Source organism: Oreochromis aureus, linkage group 14 (assembly GCF_013358895.1).
Source record: "Oreochromis aureus strain Israel breed Guangdong linkage group 14, ZZ_aureus, whole genome shotgun sequence".
Taxonomy (NCBI): domain Eukaryota; kingdom Metazoa; phylum Chordata; class Actinopteri; order Cichliformes; family Cichlidae; genus Oreochromis; species Oreochromis aureus.
In genome coordinates this window covers 3,771,695-3,795,060 of record NC_052955.1, presented here as the reverse complement: position 1 = coordinate 3,795,060, position 23,366 = coordinate 3,771,695, and the positions used below count along the sequence as shown (strand labels likewise).

The 23,366-nt window shown below is 40.9% G+C and overlaps 1 protein-coding gene across 1 annotated transcript in view; it reads right to left on the bottom strand.

The window, feature by feature from the left end:
* The window catches only part of si:cabz01090165.1 (uncharacterized protein LOC100333421 homolog), a 380,989-nt gene that overhangs the window by 118,183 nt on the left and 239,440 nt on the right, over positions 1-23,366 (bottom strand). The window contains exon 7 of the mRNA XM_031741783.2: positions 3,349-3,437. The gene's annotated coding sequence lies outside the window, so the exon portion shown is untranslated. The remainder of the gene's footprint in view (positions 1-3,348; positions 3,438-23,366) is intronic.

Sequence of the window (23,366 nt, the reverse complement as noted above, 5' to 3'; positions counted from 1 at the left end):
CTCTCTGGGGAAAGAGACTCACTCATTTTACATCTAAATTTGTTTACCAACTAAAAAGCAATCACATCATTAAAAAATGAATCCTGTGATTCATTATATATGATGAAAGACGGTGAAACACAATCCTTCCTAGAAGCTGAGGATTGTTTCCCTCAGCACATACAAGCAAAAACACAGACAGGTGACAAAATAATGGAAATAAAAACACAAGCTATGTCGGTACTTGGTGGTTTGACTATGGTGGTGACAGACACTCAAAATCTCCCAGGTATTCAGATATCCGATGACGTTGTGTGATAATCTTCACCGTCATCAGAGCATTCAGTGGGACAGAATAATTTGTGTATATGCGTATATAATAATTTGACTTGCAGTGACCGTAATGTCTAAGCGGCCAAGAGAACCCAAACCACGGCAGCAAAATGCTCCCACTGAATAACAGAGCCACCAGATCCCCTCACTGTTGGTGTCAAGGGTTTAATCTTTCACCCACGCGGACCAGTGACGTTCCTTTTTCACAGGGTCCAATATTGTCCACAGAGCCATTACATTCAACAGCAATCTCAAACTGCCAGTCGCATTGTTGAGTAACTAAACCGGACTTTAAATACAACAGCAATGATTGGCTCTTTGTGCTGTGCACATACAAAGTCAGGTTAGTACTCCCTTGCAGGTTAGCATTCACTCACGCCTGCATTGCCTGTTTACTACGTTCTGCTACAAATACAGACGAGAACATTGCTGCAACAGAGACAATATGTCAAAGAGGAGAAAACCTGAACGAAGGTCTAGTGAAGGCAGCTGCCTGTAAGAGTAGCACACACATGCCTAGTCTATATTTTGGCATTTGATGACACTGATAGCATAAAAGGGATTATTCCCAAGTTTCAGAGTTTGTACTAGCTAATAATAATCCAACAACCTATGAGGCGAGAAGCCTTTACACTCCCATCACTTCTCAAACTCAAAATCCCATAACTGCTATTAGCTTCTGGTAGACTCATCCAAACACCATTAGCAGCCATCCACTATAAGTTTTCATTGCCTATAAAACCATTGTTACTGCTGAGAAGCTGCAGTGCTGGTCTGCTCTGCTTTATAGCTGCTGCTGCAGATGCTTACACTGTCCTTACCTCTGCTTTAAGAGGCAGCACACGTCCTTGAAACGCTTGTTTTGTGCTGGCAAACAGATGTGTCCTTGGTCAGCGTGAGCCTAATATACAATATAAGGGTACACAACACAGGACACATACAGGATACCTTCACACTGATATTCATGGTGCTATTATACCTAACCTTGTACAGTGTAAGATGCTCCACAAAGAACTCCAGTAAAACAGACACCACATTGTAGTTAATCCTCAGTTTTTGGTTATAATTTACTTCTACCCACGCATGTCTTGAGTTTCATGCAGTCTCTCTTCTTTCTTTCTCTGCTTTCTGCTGTTTGCAATCAGCAGTAGACCTGAGTTTGTTATTAAAGGGGTTAAAAAGCAGGATAGAGCATGCAGGACAGAGAACAGCCAGCCACTGCAAGCAATTAACTGAGCTATTCTCACAGGCACACAATCTGATATTACATGAACTTCATGCTCACTAGCTGGCAGGTTAAAAACAATTTGATGTCCAATTGTGCTGAAACATGTGCACTCTCAAATGATGCTCAGTGAGGTCATTTATGGGAAAGATCAGGCTGCTGCACAGGTGTGAAAATGCTGCACATTATTAATCTGTGGTGCCTACTCGAACTGAACCGGAACAGAGCACTGTGCTAATACTCTGTTTATATCACAGGCAAAATGTGAAATGCAAGGTTTGCAGGCCTAGAGATAAATACAAACTCATGGCTTTAATGCTCTGTCATTTCACTTTCCACTCAAAAGACCACTCACCCCAAATCCAAAGAACAAATGTCGCACACAGTTTACACTCCGAGTGCAACAGCAGGGCACAGTCTGTACTCAGGGAGTGTAAACTGTAGTTGGGCTGAAGTTGGTTTGACTGGTTTGACACCAGATTCTTTCTGGCCCAGAAGATTTTTCCATTCATGGGATAAAATCCTTTTTTTTCTCTTTTTTTTGCTTGCAGACTTTAAATCAACTGAAGTTTATGGGGAACTCCATTTGTACCCTTAGGGTGTGCTTTAAGGTGGGCCTGCCTCATTATGAGGATGTAAGGTTTCCCTCGGGTCTCACTTATATCCGAACCTCACTCATTGGTGAAAACACCAAGACTGCACCATCGAAGTAGCTCAACATGAGGCACCGCGATGGGACTAAAGTAAAGGTTGGTATCATCATAGTGGCTTTTATCTGCTTACAGGTAAAAAGCTCAATGAGCGCTTCCCGTGCTAACAAACCCAACAACCTGTCCGTAACCGCTAACACGTTGTACCTGTTGTACAACGTACAACTTCAAACACTCATCGTGTCACTTTACATGTCTCAGTTTCTATCAAGATACAAAACTCTCCCCCAAGAACCCACACACACACACACACACACACACTTTCATATCTTAGTGAGGACATCTCTTTGACATAATGCGTTCCTTAGCCGCTTACCCGAACCATCAGCTAAACCTAACCATAACCTAACTGTAACACTGACACTGAAAACACATTTTGAGAAAAATGCCTTCAAACTTGTGGGGACGAGCGTTTGGTCCCCATAAGTGACTGTTGGCCCCCAAAAGTATAGTAGCATTCAAACTTTTGGTCCCCACAAAGATGTCTAAACAGGTACACACACACACGCACGTACAAAAAACAGCATCATGCTCATCACACATTCTTCGTGTGCTCTGTCAATATAACTGCAAACTCAAACACACAGACATTAGCAACACACATGCCGCTGTCACTTTTGTGTTTATGTGTGTGCGTGCGTGCGTGCGTGCGTGTGTGTGTGTCAGACAGCAACAAAACTGACAGACGACAAAGTACAGCAGTAACCTTCTAACCTGTGGTGGCTTCAGAATGACAGGGGCATTATGAGTGTGTGGGTGGTGTATGTGCCGTGTTTGTCCGTGTGTTAGCCTTGTTAAAGATCCATTTCAATTCTGGAAGATTCAATATTTATCAAATAGAGACGCAGGTGTCTGACTGCGGGATCTGAAATTACCACAGAGGATGAACGAGAAATGGAAAGAGAGGGAGGAAGAGAGAGAGAGGGGACTTTCTGTAGCTTCTCCTCAGACCTCCGATCATTCCTGTGCTTAAGTAGGTTTTATATTGATTTTCCCCCTAAATGAAATCAAGTGGTGCATTTAGAAAAAACTCAGTAAGAGCAGTCATATACTGGACCCCGGTGGAAGAAAACATCAGTTACTCTGCAAAAGCGATCCTACCTGCTTCAGAGGGTTTCAGTATCTCTTCAACAATGTCAGCCAATCACGACCAAGTATGGTAGCAATGTGATGACTCGATCAGGAACAGCCTGAAAAAAAAAAAGATTTTCATTGATTAAAAATCTTTTTTTGGTTAATAAAAATGAGAATTCAATGTCTTATAAAACCTTATCTGCCAAGTCTCAATGCAGGCCCAGTCATCCAGGCAAGGAAGTCCCAAAAAGTTGATTCTGTTCACCTGGACGTAGACATTTCAGTGGGAGAAACGTTTTATCACTCATCCAGGTAACAATAATAATAAATAATAATAATAATAATAATAATGGTAATAAACAGTACTTTGTGGTGAAAGTGGTGAAAATGCTACGTCCAGATGAACAGAATCCACTTTTTGGGACTTATCTGCCAAGTTTTCAGGCTCACGGTATCGATACACAAAAACCAACTGCAGTTACAAATAAGCTGCTTTTAAGTGAACACCTATAGAGAAACTGGGGGGAAAAACAGCTTTTTCACAACAATATAGTTTCAGAAGATTTTTGACAAACATACGGAGGCTGGACATTTTATACCTAAAGAATAAACTCACTTATTAAAAGTAGCTACTACCTGTCTGCCAGGCCTCACCTCCATTAATCTGTGTCACTAATTATCATCATTATCAATTATCACTAAAATGATAATTTAGCACTCACATCTTGCACAAATATATTCCATTCAGGATCCAATAAAAACAAAACAAAAAACACTGAAAAAGAGAATGAAAAAAAAACATGGTGGCGACCACAGCACAAAACATTAGGTAGAGTTGAAAAACAATGTATGATTATAATAATAATCCATTCATTCTCTTCCACTTATCCTTTTTCAGGGATGCCGGGGGGGGGGTGGGGGTGGGGGGTGGAGCCTATCCCAGCTGTCTTAGGGCGAGAGGCAGGGAACACCCGGGACAGGTCGCCAGTCTGTCGCAGGGCTAACACATAGACACAGACAATCATTCACACTCACATTCACACCTATGGGCAACTAACCTGTCCCCACTAACTGCATGTCTTTGGACTGTGAGAGGAAGCCAGAGTACCCAGAGAGAACACGTAAACTCCACACAGAAAGATCCCGGCCTGGAATGGTGGAATTGAACTTAGGACCTTCTTGCTGTGAGGCAACAGTGCTAACCACCATGCCCATTAATAATAATAGTAACTTTATTTATATAGCACTTTTCAAAACACAGAGCTACAACGTGCTTCACAGTTCAAATAACACTAACCTATAAAAATGAGTTTTCAGCATTCATGAAACAAACAGCGTGAGCCGACCTGACTGAGTGAGGAAGGCTGTTCCACAGTTTGGGTGCGACGGCCTCAAAAGCACGATCACCTCTGGTCTTAAAATCAGAGCGTCAGAGCACAAGTAGCTATGTCCATCTTCTATATACAGTGTGTGGCTATAAAATAAATATAGAGGTGATTTTAGAGCCCTTCATGGCTGTTGCCATAGTGGCCACACCATGTTACTACAACTTGATTCCGTGACCCAAAAATAACTTTTCTCCACACACTAATGTGAAGAAGGACTCTGTTTATCACTCGAGTGTATTCCATCTGGTCTGCTGACATTTGGAAAGTATAGACGAGCTGTATGATTTTGCAGAGAGCCAGCAGGAAGTCAGCTAGCTTGGCGGGAAGAAATCTGATCTGAGCATGTTGTCTATGGGCTTCACTTAGAAAAAGCAACACTGTGGAAGCCCGTGTTACGTCTTGGTACCAAATGGGGGAAGACTGGAAAGGTCTTTTTGGCGCCTGCATCATTGAGCAGCTGCCATTTGAATGCATGAGGCTTTTGGCTGTTTGTAATGATAAAAAACAAACTCTGCAGCACAGTATGATGCTTCTGCATATTCGACCTTTTACAAGTTGAAAATTCACGTCAGCTTGTTCCCCGCTTGCAATTAAGTGCAAACATTCGATAAAGATTGTGAGTCGGGATTATGAGGTCACACATAAAACATATAACTTCGTGTGATGTGACTGGATTAACAAGACAGAAGAACATCTAAATGACCATGAAAGATTGAGGTCTATTCAGCAGTTAGAGATGATCCCCTTCACTTAATCTCGCTATCTAACATCTGAATCAAACGCCAGCCCTCGTCTTCAACACCCAGCAGCTGCGCGTGAATAAAAGCAAAGCGTCTTCCCTCTCGCTCTCTCCCACAGTGCTGATATCGATGATGGCACAGCGAGGATGTCAGCGTTTCACTTTTAAATGAGCAAGTCAGGATGCTAGAGTGTCAGCTCCAAAGGAAGCCCTTTGTACTGCAGAGGCCAATATGCCTGGTTAATGAGACTGTGGCTCAGACCCGGACAGTGAGGCCTTGTGGGAAGAATGCTGCCGCTCCTCTGGTCTTATTAAGATGAGAGGAGAGATAAGTAGATGGGAGAGAGTAGGTCTGGCTCTGTTCACTGTCCAGCCCTCCTCTGTCTATAATCTGCTCTGCTGACATTGTGCTACATTCAACCGTAATTACGCTTTGGGAGGAGTCGTCGTCCACAGTGGGAGGCGTGATACTGAGGATAATCATGCTCATAATGACAACCAGAACTTTACAACATCTAATCTAAAGGCAGCTACAGAGATTTTCAGCAGCTGTTTTGAATGCCACACAGTGCAACATCGATCTAATGACTCAGGTTTGATATATAAAGTATGGATCGGAATTTTGAGCCAATGTACTGCTGCATATTTGCTCTCCATGATTGTTGGTATATACTGTAGAGTATGCACTGGACCTTCTGGCTGAGAAACTGTGGGAAATTACACATGCATATGGCAGGGTAAGCCCACCGTAAAGCATATGCTGGTTAATTTTCCTTTTTAACTAATAATACCCATAATTTATGAAATGAATACCATGCTGCATTTAATAAGACTTGAAAATAGCAACTGAGACCATAAGAAAACATGTCAGAAATTACAGTATTTTTCCACGGACTTCTGAAGTTGGCCCCTGGTGGCTATTTGTCTTCACTTTTTAGATTTGGAAGCTACATCCAGCTTTATTCATGCAGTCTGTGGTAAAAAGAAAGAAAAATGCACAAATAGTTGCATAAACAATTAGATTTTTTGTATCCATCATTTAATGACTATTCACTTATTCAAAAATCATGACCTTCTGTACTATCTGAAATGTAGATCTGCATGGTGATTCTCTAATATCTACTGTTTCACAGCCTACTATGAGTGTGCACTTCCTTGTTTCCTCCGATGCCACATCCTACTTAACTTTCATGATAACACCTGGAGGACACATGCAAACAAACCGTGTGCCAAAACTTAATTATTTGTTCTTCTTTGTTGAAAGAAGTCTTTCACTTTGCATTTTTTGCCTCCATTTATTCTATTCAGGTTTGTTAAAGTATTTTCACAGTTGCACCAGTGTCACATTAATTAGTCCCACTGTGAGATCATTATTCTAACTTTTGCCCTTGATCTGAACAGGAGGGACTGTAACAATGGCCAACTTCTCTCCTAGTGCAGCTGGAGTGGTGACCAATGATATCACCACAGTTCTGTCACACTGGTCATCTTTCATCATGAACAATGAAAAATGGCACAGTTTACTTTCAGCGTTATACACCTTTAATACATCAGATAAAGAGAATATTATCATTTTTTCTTCAAAAGCAGTAGCTTTTGTTCCAAGTCTATAATTTATCTATAATTCAATGATTCCAAGAAGTCCTCCAACATGAAACATGACACTGGCCAGGCGCCCCTAGCAAATAAAAATGATCTGTAGGAGTCCAGAATTAGTGGACCAGCCAGCAGCAGCATTTTTGCTCAGCTAGCTTGGTGTGGGTTTGTCCTCAACATTACATTAACAGAAATGAAGTTAAAGCCATTGAACTACTTTGGTAAAAGAATAAATAACAATTTAGCAGAAATTCCACTGTTTACCTGATAAGTTCATTCATGTAAAGCTCCTCGTATGTGGACTTTGTGGCTGTAAAATCTTATAACCACATGTCTTTTGTCAGTGTTCTCGGAATACATGATTACGTATTCAGAATACAAAATATGAGTAACCGTTACAGTTACCGTTAAAAAGGTGGTATTCAGAAACAGTTACTTTGTTGAAATAAATGGAATAAACTGCTTTCATATTGTCGCGGGTCAGGACTGTTTGGGTTTGTTTGACAGCTACGTTCTGTTGTTCCAGGCGGCAGCATTACGGTTGCCATGGTTACAGGGTCCGCTCTCTCTCTGCGTGTTTCAATTCAGAATGCTACAGGCATGGCCCCAAATAGCCTGATGGGCAGTGTAGTCCGTTGCAGGAGAATGGAATATGTGTCTGTGAGCGAGGGAGGAGAGAAATAAGTCCGAGCTGTTGAGCAAAACGGGAGCTGGAAGCATGTAAATATAATTAACCACTGCAGCCAGTGCCTGACGAGCCCATTTGTAAGTTCATAAGACTCAACTGTACACTGTGTTCGTGTTTTCCTCCGGAAAAAATAAGTTCCGTTGGAGCAGCCTTTCAACGCCTCTCTGTCTCACAAAGTTGACCCAGACAACAAAGTAAAGCTAGGGCTACCAGCCCGACATGAACCCGACGTATAGCCAGAGGTCCCTTTACTACGTTTCGGAGCCGCGGACCTTCAGTAACAGTAATAAATCACAGCAATAGGACATTCATCAGTTGTAAACAACATGATAATATATAAGTATTCAAAGTATTCAGAATACGTTGTGAGTAACGTAGAATACGTTACAGAATACATTTTGGGGCATGTATTCAGTATTCTGTAGTGAAAACAGGAAGTAACCTTCCCAACACTGCTTTTGTCTTTCTCCGATCATAATGACTATGGCCACTAGTTAAACAGAACAAATGGGTCATAATAAACTGCTCAAATAACCTAAAGCGTTGGAGAGAAACTTGCTGTGTTGTGAGTCAGTCCGTCCAATTCAGTTCCAAATAGTCATGTTTGCAAGTGAATTGGCTGTACGGACTTATAATTTGGTGTCTCTATTCATTAATTCATTTATTCATTCATCTAACCAGTTTCTTCTGCGTATCCAGTTCTGGCTCACTGGGTTGACACCCCGCTGCAGGGCTAACACAGAGAGACAGACAACTATTGATCTTCATGTTCCCAGCTACAGCTACTTTAGAATCATCACTTGACTTAACATGCATGTCTTTGTATTGTGGGAGGAAGCTGGAATACCTGTAGAGAAAACAGGAAGAAACCCTGCAACGACAACTGACTCACTGAGGTCTAAATCATCACAGGTGGAAACCCTAACTCTACCCTAATCCTACATCTTTGAGACAGACAAAGCAGAAACATCTGTGAAGAGTTTCTGATATTTTTCACAGTGACTATATTGTTTGTTCCATGATTGTTGAGACTGAAAGGAAATATATGTTTTGGCCTCGGGGTGGGTTTAGGGTCGACTTACACACTCATTAATGAGGCCATGGCTTTGCCTCCATACAGTGTGTTTCTCTACAACCAGCTGGAGAGTTTCAAAGTCTCCAACTAAAGACAGAGCCAACACTCCACAGAGCTGATCTCTCTTTCTCTTAATGACAAAAACATCCATCTTCTTTTTTCTCAGTATTTCCAACCAGCTTTACAAACACTAGCAGTGAAAACGTCTGCTGGAAGACTGAAAGACTTTTTTATAACCTCACCAGTTTGGTTTGTCTACATTTCTAAACATATATTTAGGCAGCAATGAAACAGCGGTCAACGTAGCAGAAGGTTTACTGACCGTGGATTTCCATGATAAGCTGATGGTGACAGAAACTGCATCCTTGTTTCCAGTGAATCCTAGTCCACTTAGGTTGTTTTGTAAAAATGTTTGTAAATAATTTCATTAAAAAAAATCTCATTATTATCTCTACAGTGATCTCAGTGGGATACCTTTATATTTATACTCTAACTGATCATCAGAAAGAAAAATAAAACCACTTGAAGAGCAAAGATGATGATGCATCAATAATAAGCACTGAATATTATAAAAATCATTAATTTTTTTATTGAATTATTATTGAAGATGAATACTGGACCAACTGAACTTCTGATTCACATCTCATCCCTTCTTGTCCCTCTTCATCTTCGTCCTTCGTCAGAGAGGATTTTAGGCTGTGGGCTTTGACCAACAAGCCTTCCCTCTCTGCTGCATTAAGACATACTGTCCTCCTCTCTCCTCTTCATTTGTCCAATCTGTCCATCCCTTCAATCCTCTCTGCTGATGGCTGAATGTGAATCTGAGGTTTAATCTGAGCTTTGGGGTAGAAAGAAATCATGATTCACATGTTGCACTTGTCATTAGAACGAAACAATCCTTAGCACTGAGCCATGGAACCTCCAACAGCTAAAAATAGACTTCATGAACTTTCCACACCGTTGCAGTGGAACATATATCAGGATTTTACAGATCAATTCGACTGCTGAACCGGCCCTGTCCCTTGCATAAACAGCATATCTCTTTCCTCAAGATAATTCCACATGCAACAGTGAGCCTTCTTACTGGTTTTTTTAGATACTACCAGATCAGCCCATTTCTGGCGTCTCGCCATTGGCTACGGATCACTTTTAAAGCACATCTTTGTCTGGCCCCAAACTACATTCAATTCAGTTCACTAAATCTCAACAGTAGCTTCAAGCTCACAGTGATTCACATTGTGAGGTAAACACCAAACCGTAATACAGAGAAAACAATCATATGTCCTTCTATGATGAGCACTTGGTGACAATGGGAAGGAAAAACTCCCTTTTAACAGGAAGAAACTTCTGGCCGACGCGGGATCAGAGGGGGGCGGCCATCTGCCCGACCAGTTGGGTAAAGACGGAAGGAAGACGGGACCAAAGACACGCTGTGGAAGAGAGCCCGGGATTAATAATAACTCAGGATTAAATGCAAAGTGCTGTATAAATTAGAGCTGGGCGATAGAACGATAACGATATGTATTGCGAAATAACTTTTTCTCGATAGAAAAATTAAACTATTGCGATAGGCCTCATCTCTCTTGTCCTCTTAAAAGAAAAAAAGAACAGCCAATCCAAAGTAGCGCGCCGAACCAATCACAGCCGCAGCGTCACGTCACGTGACTTGTTATGTACAGCACAAGCGCCAAGCCGCATATGTGTATTTGTTTGGGAAGCAGCAGCCGGGCTGCCCAGGTAATGGAGGAAATGAGTGTGCCAACTAGAGAAAAATCAACCGAGAGCGTGGCGAAGGTTACCAAAAAAAACAGATGATGGTTCCAATGCTGGAGAGCTTGTCGAACAGAAGGGCCACAGAAGTTCGTAGTGTAAAGGTATTTCGGCTATTTCAAGTCTGACAAAAACAGAGCAAGCGCACTGTAAATTGTGCCGAAAGCAAGTCTGGAAATACAATAAAGCGGTGCATGCTCAATCTCTGACTGAAAGCGCTAATTCGTCATTCAGCTTTTGTCAGACTAAAGTAACTGTTAAAACTGTTTGAAAAGCTAAGCTATACAACAAGGAGAGATTGAGAATTTCCTTTTAGTTCTCAGTTTATTTGATATTGACAAAAGTTAGTCAATTTTGTCTGTTCTTCTGTAAAACAAACTAAGATTTATTTTTAGAATTAATATTTTGTTTCTAAGTGGAATTGACAATTTAGTTTTGTCTGTTTTGTTTGTTCTATTTTGAAACTTAAACGCTTTAGCGGCTGCCTTTTGTGTAGTTTACAATATTTGCCTTTATCTGAAACTGAAGTCTCATGTTCCTTAAGTACATCTGCCCTGTTGAACTTATTATGGGAAATAAATATTTAAATCAAAACAAGCTGCTGATTATTTCACATTTTACTTGTGAGCAACGGCACATTTAAATCTTACAAATATAGTTATTTGGCTTATATCGTGATATATATCGTTATCGCCTGAAATGAAAAAAACATATCGTGATATGAAAAAATCTTATATCGCCCAGCTCTAGTATAAACAAAGCTGCTCTCTTGGTGGCACTCTCACTCGGTGTTGGCTCTCTCTGCAGTATTTTATCACTTCTTGTTCCTGTTACACTCTACGGGGGTGATCTGTATGGCTTCACCTGTGTAGCTTGTTTTATTACAGACCTTTAAATAACGACTTATTTTATAGTGTAACCATCAAGTGCTTTATCCAAAGTACAATTTCTGCTGAATCAGTTTCAACTTATATTCACTGATTGTATCTTTGGGGATTCACTAGCTTAGCTCCTAGCCTAGTCACTAACCGCATGGCTTCCTCCTCTGTCCCTTCAACACTTTCCTGATCACTGAGCCTCCTTTAGCAAAAACAGTTGTTTAATAAATAAGGCCTGTTAGCAGCTCTGGAGGCCAGGCTCAGTGATTTGGACAGCTGGGTCCGCACCCTCTAAAATTGTCCCAGGCAGCCAGGAAACTGGGTCAGCTGGGTGACGGTGAGGAGGAAGCGTACCCCTAAATAAAAACCCAGCACGCCACCAACCTGTTCACATTTGGGAATGTTCTGACCTGAGGCCAGAGCAGGCAACGCTGAAGGAAACCTGAAAGTGCAGGACAAAAATAAACACAGATACAAAGAAGAACCGTCGATCCCATATGAGCTAAATCACCGCTACAAGACTTAAAGGTGGCCATATTTTTCCTATCAGGGCCTCTTGACTCTTGAGGAGAGTCCACTCCTTCAAGCACATTTTCATTGACTTGGTTTAATGTGATATCACTGCATATGCTTCTGTCCTTTACAGGCATGTTATTGTCTGGTTATTATCTCATGGTATTTCATTCTCTTTGCTTTTATCCTACCATTGGTGCTTATTATTAATTGGAGATTATGTATCGGAATTTCAGGAGCGGGACCACGCCTCCAAACACGCTCCTTCTGGTTCTCATCTATATAGGTTCCCCCAGTTCTGCAAGCTCTTCATTCTCGTTTACGTGCCCCACCCTCCCTCCTTTTTTTCAATTCTTTAACTTCTTCATGTCTATTTAGTCCATGGGGATCTGCCAGGCCCGGGAGCCGTCGCCAGTCCCCTTCGAGGCCTTCCCCAAACCGCAGCTCAATTCATGTTCAAACATTTACCTTTATCTACTAAAACGCTGTCAAACCAAAAATGAGGACGTGGGCCCAGCTAGTGAACATTTCATGTTCTTCTTTCTTGTTGTTTTAATTGACTGGATGTCTGTTTTTTGGCACTAATTTTTGGATTCCTGCATGAGGTAAGTGTTTTGGGACCATAAACAGGTGCAATAAACATAGATGACATTAAAATCCAGGAGAAATCAAACACCTTCAGGTAAGACAAAGATAATATTACTGCCTCAGCACTAGAGGCTGAATCAGACCCCAGATGTCTGTTTTCCTGCCAAAGCTGCCACTGCAGGTCAAACGACCTGCTACAGCTGACAGGAGGACTTTATTTTAACACCTTTGTCACCGATGAACAGCTGCAAGTGAGACCATCCTCAATTCAGGTTTAGATAGGAAGATTGTTGTTGTCAGAAGAACCCCCCCCCACACACACACACACATTATAATATTCCAAAGTTATGAATAAAGCAGGCCAGTGAAAGAGGACTAGTGGGAAAGGTGAAGGAGAAGAAAGGAGCAGGCAATGCAAAAAACAGGACCAACAAAGGTTTGCACTCAATTAGAAAGAACGGATGGATTATATGGTTGGAGAGCACAGCTGTCCCTTAATGGCTGAGCAATGAGAAGTCACTTTGTGGAGCAAGTTCACGGACTGTCATTATCATCTGCAGGATTGCTCCCCGCGGTTATTCGACAGTTTCTGCACGAGGCTGGAAATCCCGGGATTATTTTGTGAGGGTGAACGTCTTAACTCTGCAGCTGGGCACTCACTGACCTCAGCTAGCAGCATTCCCCCATCACTACCACTAAAAAGAAAAAAATATATTTTATTTGCTTTAATTACTCGTTTAACTTACACGCCCTCGTTTCATTTCAAGACAGGATGAAAGTCTCTACAGCACACTGCAGTAATTTATGATCACTCCACTTTCTCTCATCGTTTGTCTCCTCGGCTGTCACAGCAAGTGGGAAATGCGAAGTCAGAGAGGCGAGACAGGGAGAAAAGAATATAGCGACTACAGCTGATAACTCATTAGCCTAGTGCAAATACATCAAAAGTTTTCAAACAAGTGTTAATTAGTCTAAAACCACCGATGGACAGACGGCGACTGAAACCAAATGTCTAATGTACAGACACAGAGCAGTGACACTGAAAAAGACTTAAGATATTCAAACGCAAATGAAAGAAATAGGAAAGACTTTATCATCTCTGGACAAGGTGCAGAAGAGGAGATCAGGTGGTGTGGGAAGAGATTTCCTTTTAGGTTTATGTGAGGTTTTTGCAGAGTTTCCACTGGTCTGCTCACAGAATGAGCAGCAGGTCTGATCACAGCTTCCTGATAATTTTGGTCCAGTTATAGCAAACCAGCAATAACATTATTGTTGGAGACGCTGTTGAATTATAAGTGGGGAGAGATGTGGAGAGATAATTGTTAGCCAGTTGGAATGGTGCTCACTCATTACAGGTTATCCTGTTGCTTTGTAGCAACTAAAAGCTATGTTTTAGACACTCTGGAGTTTTGTGTGAAAAATGTCACTAATTTTGTTTCCACCTACAAAAAAATGCATTTTTGTAATGAAATTACTTATAAATGTGAGATTAGTTGGATGCTCGAATTAAAACCTACTACTTGACTGGTAAAGTCTTTGGTTGGGTACAGACAGCAGATGATGGATGAGTCACTGGATGAATGGCCAGGATTATGGGTGCCATTAATTAATGTGTGGAACTGATAGATTGATCAAATCGCTCTGCCATATTTCTTGGTGTTTAACAAACATGTGCTGTGTTCTCAAATGGAACAAGGAACTATAAAAAAAAGAGAAACTTTGGAATAAAGTACTCTCATCACAGCGATGACAACTCAGTCTAATTCTATTAATAACCATCATCTAGCACCCTGATTAAGTCACTAATCCTCTCTGCTCTCAGCTCCACTGATTAACGCAGGATCACACACAGCAGAAACACACTAAGTCTGACAAATTTACATGTGTTGTTCCCAGTCTTCACACATGCTGAGTACAGAATGAAGGATCAAAAGCCCATGTGTACAGAGCTACGCCAAAGTTTAGAAGATGCTTCAAAAAGAAAGCCATGAATAATTTTTATTCATGAATCAAAATTCAAAAACCTAAATCAAATCAATATTTGCTTTAATAACGACACCAGCCTCCTCAACACTTGTGCAGTTTTTCAGGGTGCTTCATTCCTGCTGGCTGTATACTTGAGGACATCATAATGCTGTACGCTGACTTTGGATTAGATGCTCCCCGATGGTTCTGTGTGATAGATGCAAATCTAAACTAAACATCTGAAGTGCCAAAAAAATCTGCACATTGATCTGCATCTGTCAACAGGTGGCATGTTAATAGAGTCGCACTGTGTTCTTTTTTACGAGGTTCAAACCAGCATCAAGCTCCAGAGCTACAAAGTGAAGTCAGCTCACGAGTGTCAATCACCAAAGACTCCTTAATGTCCAACTTTACAGCACAGGCGTGTTTACAGCCTGCTATGAAAAACAGTGTAGGTTTAATTTGGCTCATTTCTCCTTTCATAACAATTGCAAAGAGAGTGAATATTTTTCATAACTAAACTATAGCAGTAAGCTCTAACGGTAGGCCAAGGCTGGCATTACTCACTGAACTCAAACTTTTGGGACAGTTATTTGAGAAACAATATGGGTTGTTTTGAGGTAGCTAGTTTTTAATCAATCAATCAATTTATTTATAAGCACATTTAAAAACAACACAGGTTGACCAAAGTGCTGAACATAATAAAACAGTAAAAAGTAGAACAAACACACACAAAGATGTTTTCAGACGGGTTTTAAAAATGTCAAGTGTTGGAGCGATCCTAACTTCAAGAGGCTGACTGTTCCAAAGTTTGGGTGCAGCAATCCCAAAGGCCCAGTCTCCTCTGTTTTTTAGCTGCTTCTAGGGACAACTAGAAGCAGCTTATCAGCTGACCTGAGAGTTCTATTCGGAGTATTTTTAGTCAACAGATCAGAGAGGTATGATGGAGCTAATCCATTTAGAGTTTAAAAAAAATAATCTTAAAATCAATTCTACAATGTACTGGAAGCCAGTATAAACGAGCCAAGACTGGGGAAATGTGGTCATGTTTACGAGTGCCTGTCAAGAGTCGGGCTGCAGCATTCTGAACTAGCTGAACACAAGAGAGCAGAGCCTGGCTGATACCAAAATCCAAGAAGCCTGCATCAACGTTTTTTTGCGTGAAACTCTACTGTAAATAACTAAGAGGAATGTAGAAACAAGACAGAATACACGCGTATGAAAGAAGGCAAGTCAAATGATGAAGTTGCAAGGCAGGGTTGAAGTGGGTGGAGATGAGTGTTACTGCAAAGCTGAAAAGAAAGGTCTAAAAGATGGCACCTCTGCTCTGAAGTATGTTAGAAGATGGCAGCACTGACAAAAAGGAAGTGGATCTGGATGCAGCACAATTAATGATACTAAGAGTTTGTTGACAGACAGGATTATAAATGTGTACATCGGAGAGTAAGCTCACAGTTTGGAGATGTACAGGAGAGGGAAAGTCAATATACTGGCCTAAGGATGTTGAAGATGTCACTGCAAGGAAAGAATAAAAGCGAAAGACCAACGCGAAGGTTCATGGATGTGGTGAGACAGAACATCCAGATGGTCAGTCTGACAGAAGTCAATGCAAAGTATATGTGTGGGCCAATGATCCGCTGTGGTAATCCTTACAGGCACACCAGAGAAAAACGATTTAGTACTAACTACTGTAACATGTGTGTACGTGATGAGCTCATGCACTTTATGGCTCCAGCAAGCTAGCTAGCATTATCTGATCATTCATCACTCCACTGTCTCATCCACATCTGGTCACTTCTGGTTACAAACAACAACATTGGTGTGACAAAAAAGCTATTGCTGAGGCTGAAACCAATGGGGGAAATTGCAGTGGGTATGTCTATCTTTCATATACAGCACATGGGTACAACGAGAGCAATTTCTGAAATTTGTTGATGGTTTTCATTGATTCAAACTTTGTGCAAGTTGCTGAGATTTTAACTCTTTTTGTAGTAAACTCATTTGATTTTTCAAGTTTACAAAAACTCTCATCCAAACATTTCAAAACATCGGCGACATCACCACAATAATTGCTGTACCAATTTAATATGACACCATCCAGATGGCATCTGCTGCATGTGGTCTGTGCTCCCCAACAAATGTTGATCTTTTCATCTTTTAAGTAGCAAATATTTGACAAACTCATTTATATAAGGAAAAAAAACAAAAAGCTTGCCATTTGACCAAGATTTGACAACATTTCCAAAAATATTATTTTACTTTGACTGTTTTTGACTCAGCATCATGAACAGTTTGACCATGAACAAGCAAAAATATGTCAAATGTCCTGAGAGGTTCTTGGAAATTTTGCATATATAGCAACAGCTCTTATATGGTGTACACATACTGGAGTGATAACAGGATGGACAGATAAACCGACGTGGAATTTGTGGAGAGAAGGAAAAGACGAAGAAGAGGAGGAGCAGAAACAGAAGGCGGAGGTGTAAGGATGGCTGGATGGAGAAGTTAATAGGTGGAGGGCTGTTTTATCCTGAGAGAGAAGTGTAAATTCAGCAGGGAGGCAGCAGAAGTGCCAGACCCTGCATCTATTTGCCAACACACACACATACACATGCAGGCTATTAACGCTCCTGATTGGCTAAAAATATACAGCGTATAGACACGTACGGTGAATGAATGTATGCAGGCAGAAAGGATGCATTCAGGGTTGTTTGTGTGTGTGTGTGTGTGTGTGTGTGTGTGTGTGTGTGTGTGTTGGCAGCGTCTGGAGGCTGGCAGATGGTCAGAGCTGAGTCTCTCTCCCCTGTGGGTCCCTCATCTCTCTTCATCCCTCCCTCCCTACAGCTCCACCTCCAGGGGCGCCCCGCCAGCATTAAGCCCCACCAGAACATCCCCCAGCTGGGCACAGACCTCCACCACCTCCTCCCTGCCTGGAACTGAACCCGCTGAACGTTTTTGGATAGAAATCTCACCATTTGCGCTTACTTTTTTTCTTTATCCATTTGAATTGAACATGGATTGAAGGTTAAAGCTGTCTATTAAACAGTAAGGATGTTTCATCGCGCTGGGAGCAGCCAAACATTTTCAAATATCCATGGGCATCAGTTTCAAAGGAAACCTGTTTTCTTTGATTCCTGGTGGATTTGATTCGTGACACAGACTTAGATTTTCATTTTCACAACTGAGCTGAGAGGTGAAAGGAGCTCAGGTGTCACATTCAAGGATATTCAGCTCTTTATAGGGACATTTTGTTGGAATCACACCCACAGACATCTAGAGAATTACAATTTGTTTTGAACTGTAGAAACTAAAAAGAAGTTTTTAGCTTTGTTGCGGGTCATTTAGATTGTTTCTCATGTTACAGACTCACAAGAGAAACCAACACAACATCCAAGGTAGTCCTATTTAGAAAAAATACTTGCAGCTGCCGAAGGCCACAAACAGCCAGAATAAATACAGCTGTTTGATGATTCTCTAACTCTGTTTGCCAGCGATCACGGCACAAAAATAGAATTATGAATAAACATTCATCTGCTCTAAACCCAAACAGCTCCATTATTGACTAAATGGCCTCGACAACAGTTGCAGCGGCCAATGAGCGAGGCGGATAGAAGGTCAGTGACAATTTCAAGATTGAAATGGCTGAACTTCAATCACAACACAGAACAAGCCTTTAATTCAAAAATCACCTCACACTAACATTTTATCTACAGCTGTTCAGCTGATACGTGTCCATTACATTTAGGTCCATAAGTATGTGGACAATAACACAATTTTTTTGTCATTTTGCCTCGTTCATATTCTATTATTGACAGGGATTGTATTGTAAACATGAAATGTGGACATCTCTATCTGGTCTTTAAGTCTGATGTCATTAGCCGTTTCTGACACAAACGAACTCTGCAGCATCACTCAGAGCTACAAACTGTCTAAATTCTTTCATCTTCAATAAAATGATCAGTGTGGCTGCTCTACCAGGTGTAACAATTAAGTCTAACATCCAGGCATCCATGAAAATAGGATTCATGAAGTTTAACAGAGTTAGAAGTTAGCTCGCTAGTTTCCACCTAAACATGATATAGCATGTTCTGACTGAGAGATTTCTGAAACATTCAAACGTACAGCTCTGCTATCACTTCCAACATAAATGACAGAATACTAAACAGCAGTGACGTTTGTAGGGTTACTGAAGTTGGGCTAGCTGCTATATAATGATGTGCTGCGTGGCGGCTAGCGACACAGCTATGTTAGCATAACATAAACACAGTGAAGCTGGAGGATGAATGCTAACTTTTTTCCACTCGATAAAAGTTAACGTGAGGGTTCCCGATGGTTAGGGACAAATGCAATCGCATGGCAGGATGCTGTAAACGGACCAAACTTCAGTCAGGAGAACAACTGAGATAATCCATCCACAATACCAAGTTAGTCATTAATATACTGCTGCATGGGCTGGGCTGCTACATCGTAAGGGTTTAAAAACTCAGCTTTAAAACGTGCTGCCATTACACAGTGGTAATAAAAACAGAGAGGCCGACAGTGATCACTGACTGTTTTTAGGGGCTTGTTCAGATTAAATAGAAGCATTAAAACATGTTAAAAACACAACAGCCTTAATAAACGCAGAGTAGTTTGGACCTAGAAGCAGAGATCATATGTCATCACTTATAGACCGGATAGAGTCTTGTGCTCACTGTTTGATGACATAAGTGATATCAGACCCCAGTGAACTTACAGATGCAGAAATATAAACCCTGCCTTTGTTTCATCCATCCAAAGCCTTTATTTCAGAAATGTGTAAGCTCTTTTAGATACACAGTTTTTCTTTGTTTTTTGTAGAGTCATATCTGGCTTTGCTAGTCTTGAGCGTAACCAGTGGTTTTCTGGTTGTTGTTTTGTACATGCATAAGGCATCTGTGGATTTTTGACTTTAGTAATGTGGCTGTAGATCAACTTTCAGGTAGAATTTTTGCATTGTTTTTAAAAAAATTGTGAGTAAACAACTATCGTTAAGGATGCTTTTATAGCCACAAATGAATACTGATTTTTATTCAACATATAATCTAATAAAAAAATCTAATTTAGCAGTAATATCCTCTGCTGCTAACTTGAATGGACGGCAGTCCTTGTTCTTGAATACTCACTCGTGCACACTAAATGTCAGTTAAGGTTTTTTTTTTCCACATTTGTAATATACAATGCAATATTTACAAGCAATTTATTATCCATCTCGTCCTCGCTTCCCCATCCTCCATCTGGGACACGTGGAATCCCCAGGGGGGTTTAGGCATCATCAAAAAAGTTTGTCAGTGTAAAGTGGAGACTTCAAGGGGACACCACAAAGGTGAAGACTTTTCTACAACACCCTTTAATGTACAGGTGAAATTGATTCATCAGCTGATCCAACAGGAGAGTTAATAACAAGAATACTGGATGATTACAATACTGTAGCTCAGATAAACTACCTGTATAAACATGTATGATGACACTAACGTGCAGTTATTAAGTGTGCGTTCAACATGAATGATGAGCGAGTAACAAACAGTCTGTAAATCTTTTTTTAACCCCAAATCTTTTCTATTTTTCATCTTCTTTGCTCATCCAGTGAAATGCTTCTCGACTCTTAAGGAGATGAAAAATGAGTCGCAGCTTCTCCAAATATTTGTCCAACACAGCAGCACTGTTACAGTTGCTATTACTCCTACGCTATCAGTTTGAACCAGAAAAAAGCATTTGTCATTCTACCTGCAGCCTTTTGTTAACAGATTTTATAACTTTTGGGGGATTGTCCGGTTATAGTGTGTGACACAGTGATGCTTCAACATATCTGCTGTAAAATCAGTTACGTTTGTTTGTCTATTTGTTAGCAGTCTAGTGTCCACAATTTTCAAGGTATCATGTTTAAGTTTTGGGTGATGGTAGGTACCAATAACAGCTCCAGCTGATTTAATTTTGGCGAAAATCGGGTCAAGGCGAGGTCACGCCCTTTAGGGGGCACTGGGCTCTGTGAATGCTGTTGTTTCTGACAGGTAAACTGTTCATCTGCAGATTATAAGACATACAAGATGATGAGTTTCATCAAAATGATCATTTTGCCACTTTCATAGTTTTGACCAGTTCGAGCCTTCCTAGTTGTTGTATTCATCATTCGTGTTAAATGGTGCTTTCAGAGATCATAAGTGTAATAAAACTGTGGCTGGCTGGTGTGGCTGTTTGGGTAGATTTGTAAATTTCATGGAATCAGGTTTCCTCGAAGCAGAAAGAATGCTTCAGGAGCCTGTAATTTGCAATCTGTCAAACCATTTACTGTATTTCTACATTTACTGAAAATGTGAGTTGCATTAATGCTCGAGTTCTGAGACTGTCCTCCCACTGTGAACATTTATATACTTCATTTCATACTTTAATATTCTCCTCATTCCTTCACTGAAATTAAATACTTTCTAATATTTTGTCTAAAAGCTCCTTTCTGACCTTTATGTAGCTGCAGACACGAGTAAAAATAATACAGACAGATGCCAGAAACAGACTATGAGGCCTCCAAGATAGCAGATACCAGAGCGAGGCTTCAAGGACGCCAGCAGAAACCAGTCATCATGTTACAGAGTGGAGTCAAGTGGCCTGAGCCTTAGACACCTTTCCAATAAAAAAGTAGAGGCCTTATCTACAAGTCTTTATTGGGTTTGGATTAAATTTATTGGACAAACTTCTCTTATCGTGGCGTCTGAAAGCAGAGATGACACTGTTATGATATCCTGTGGACGTCTATATGCAGATCATGGTGTAATACTGGGATGGACAAAACCAGCAGCATTCATACAGCAGCGTGTTTAGCAATCAGCAGAGATGACACATACCTTCTGGCCAACATAAATAGAACTGTTGGACAGCTGAATGCCGTTTATCTGGTGGGATTTGGGTAACATTTGCGCGAAATGGCAACAATATGATTAATCATCTCTGAAACCTGAAGAAAGTGAGTAGTTTTTAACTTTTAAGCCAAACCTGATATGACACTGTTGATAACTCAAAGGTGTCTGGATGACTGAACGTTTGCATTCATCAATCAGAGAAGCGCCAGTGGGACCTGTCACTCAGTCAGTCAGTCAGTCAGACAAGTCTATTTGGTACGAGTCTGATTCATGCTGTGGGTTACTGTGTCTGTTTGATGGGTGATTTCCTGGTTGACTGATAGTGTTTTGAATGACTGATGAGGTGGGTGATTTGGTCGAGTGCGTCTGCGTCCCTGAGGTGATAAACTGAACCCATCCTTAGTTTACAGGCTGAATATCAAATTGGCCTTGTCTCTGGGTTTTGTCACTTCATCCTTTTTCCTTTCTCTTTTAGCTTTTCCCCCTTTGATAATCTTTCTCATGTCACACTTTCACAGGCTCTGCCTCTGTGCTCGCTGCTGCCCTTTGTGACTGTTTCTTGTCAACTTTGCCCTTTAACTCCATCTCACATTTGCTTTGCCTCTACGTGACACCACTTGTCCTTTTGCTCACTTTACTTTGTTGTCGAACTTTCTTCTACATTTGACTTGAACACTTTTTTTCTTCACTTGCAAACAAAATACGGAAATCTTCACTGCACACTAAAACCAGTATGTTTTTAGTGTATTTCTTTAACAATAGTCTAGTTACTGTGGACATCAGTTTTATAATGGTCAGGTGTATTACTGTAGGCTTTTTACCTCCCAGTCTTAACCACCTTCAGGTGACTGTTGCTGTGATTTGGCGCGATTTACAACTGTATTGAACTGAATTGGAAAAAAAGTATCGACCATTTGAGCGCTGGATTCAAAATCACACCAAAGATCAACGTTAACATTGTCCCAGTGTTTCCTTTTTTTGTTGTAGCAGCACATTTACAACATATATGACAATTGCTTATTACAAGCTGAACTTTCAGTGTGGAGGTGCCAGAAGCATAATAGCTGCTCTCAGGCTAAGGAAGCTTTTTCAAAGATATGAACGCTGCGAAACAAAAAGAATGAAAGAGGACTAAAAGACCATATCTAGAGGTAATGCTATATTACCAACCACTGGCCAATTAAGCTGAATCAAGGTGAGCAGTTTCAAGCATGTCCAATCAGCAGAGGAAAGAGAAGATTACTGGAGGAGTTGGCTGAGGAGAGGAAGATTTGAGCATCAGTGCTGAGACTGATGCCTCTGTGACCCGATCTCAGAGCAAAGAGAGAAAATAAATTGAATTGATTTGTAAGTTTTTTGGAAAACAGAAAATGCTAATGTGCAGAGCAGATGTTCCACGTTATTGTTTATATGTCAGCCCTGCTTGGATGCAAAAAATAAAATAACTAGGGCCTGACGCAACGCCTTGAAAAGAAAACCACAAAAAACAACAGAAAACCGAACGTAGAATCAGTGTAGAAATCATCCGACCATACCGAGGGTACATACAAGCACAGCATCGCAAGGACAGAATAAAAGAGACAAGAATGATGTCTATAAATAAGTCCGCTTTGTATTATCCCTTTCTTTTACGGCAGCAAGAGAAGAGACCAAACTATAAATCTCGGGTCATCGCCGTGAGTGTGTTCGTTTTTATAACTGCTCCTTGGAAATCCATTACCTACCTACCTACCACAGCTCTACGGGGAGGATGTTCAATAGAGAGAGGCAGAGATTCAGAGGGGAGAGTGAGAGAGCAGGGCGATGAATCACAGAGGAAGGTCTACTCTGAAATATGTGGCTCTAAATCAAACTGTTAAACTCCGACACGACAGAAAAGGAATAGTGTGAAGATGGATGAGAAAGACAAAGAGAACAAGAGAAAAAGATATAATAGATAGTGATTGTGTCATTAGGTCCATGTTAAGTTAAAT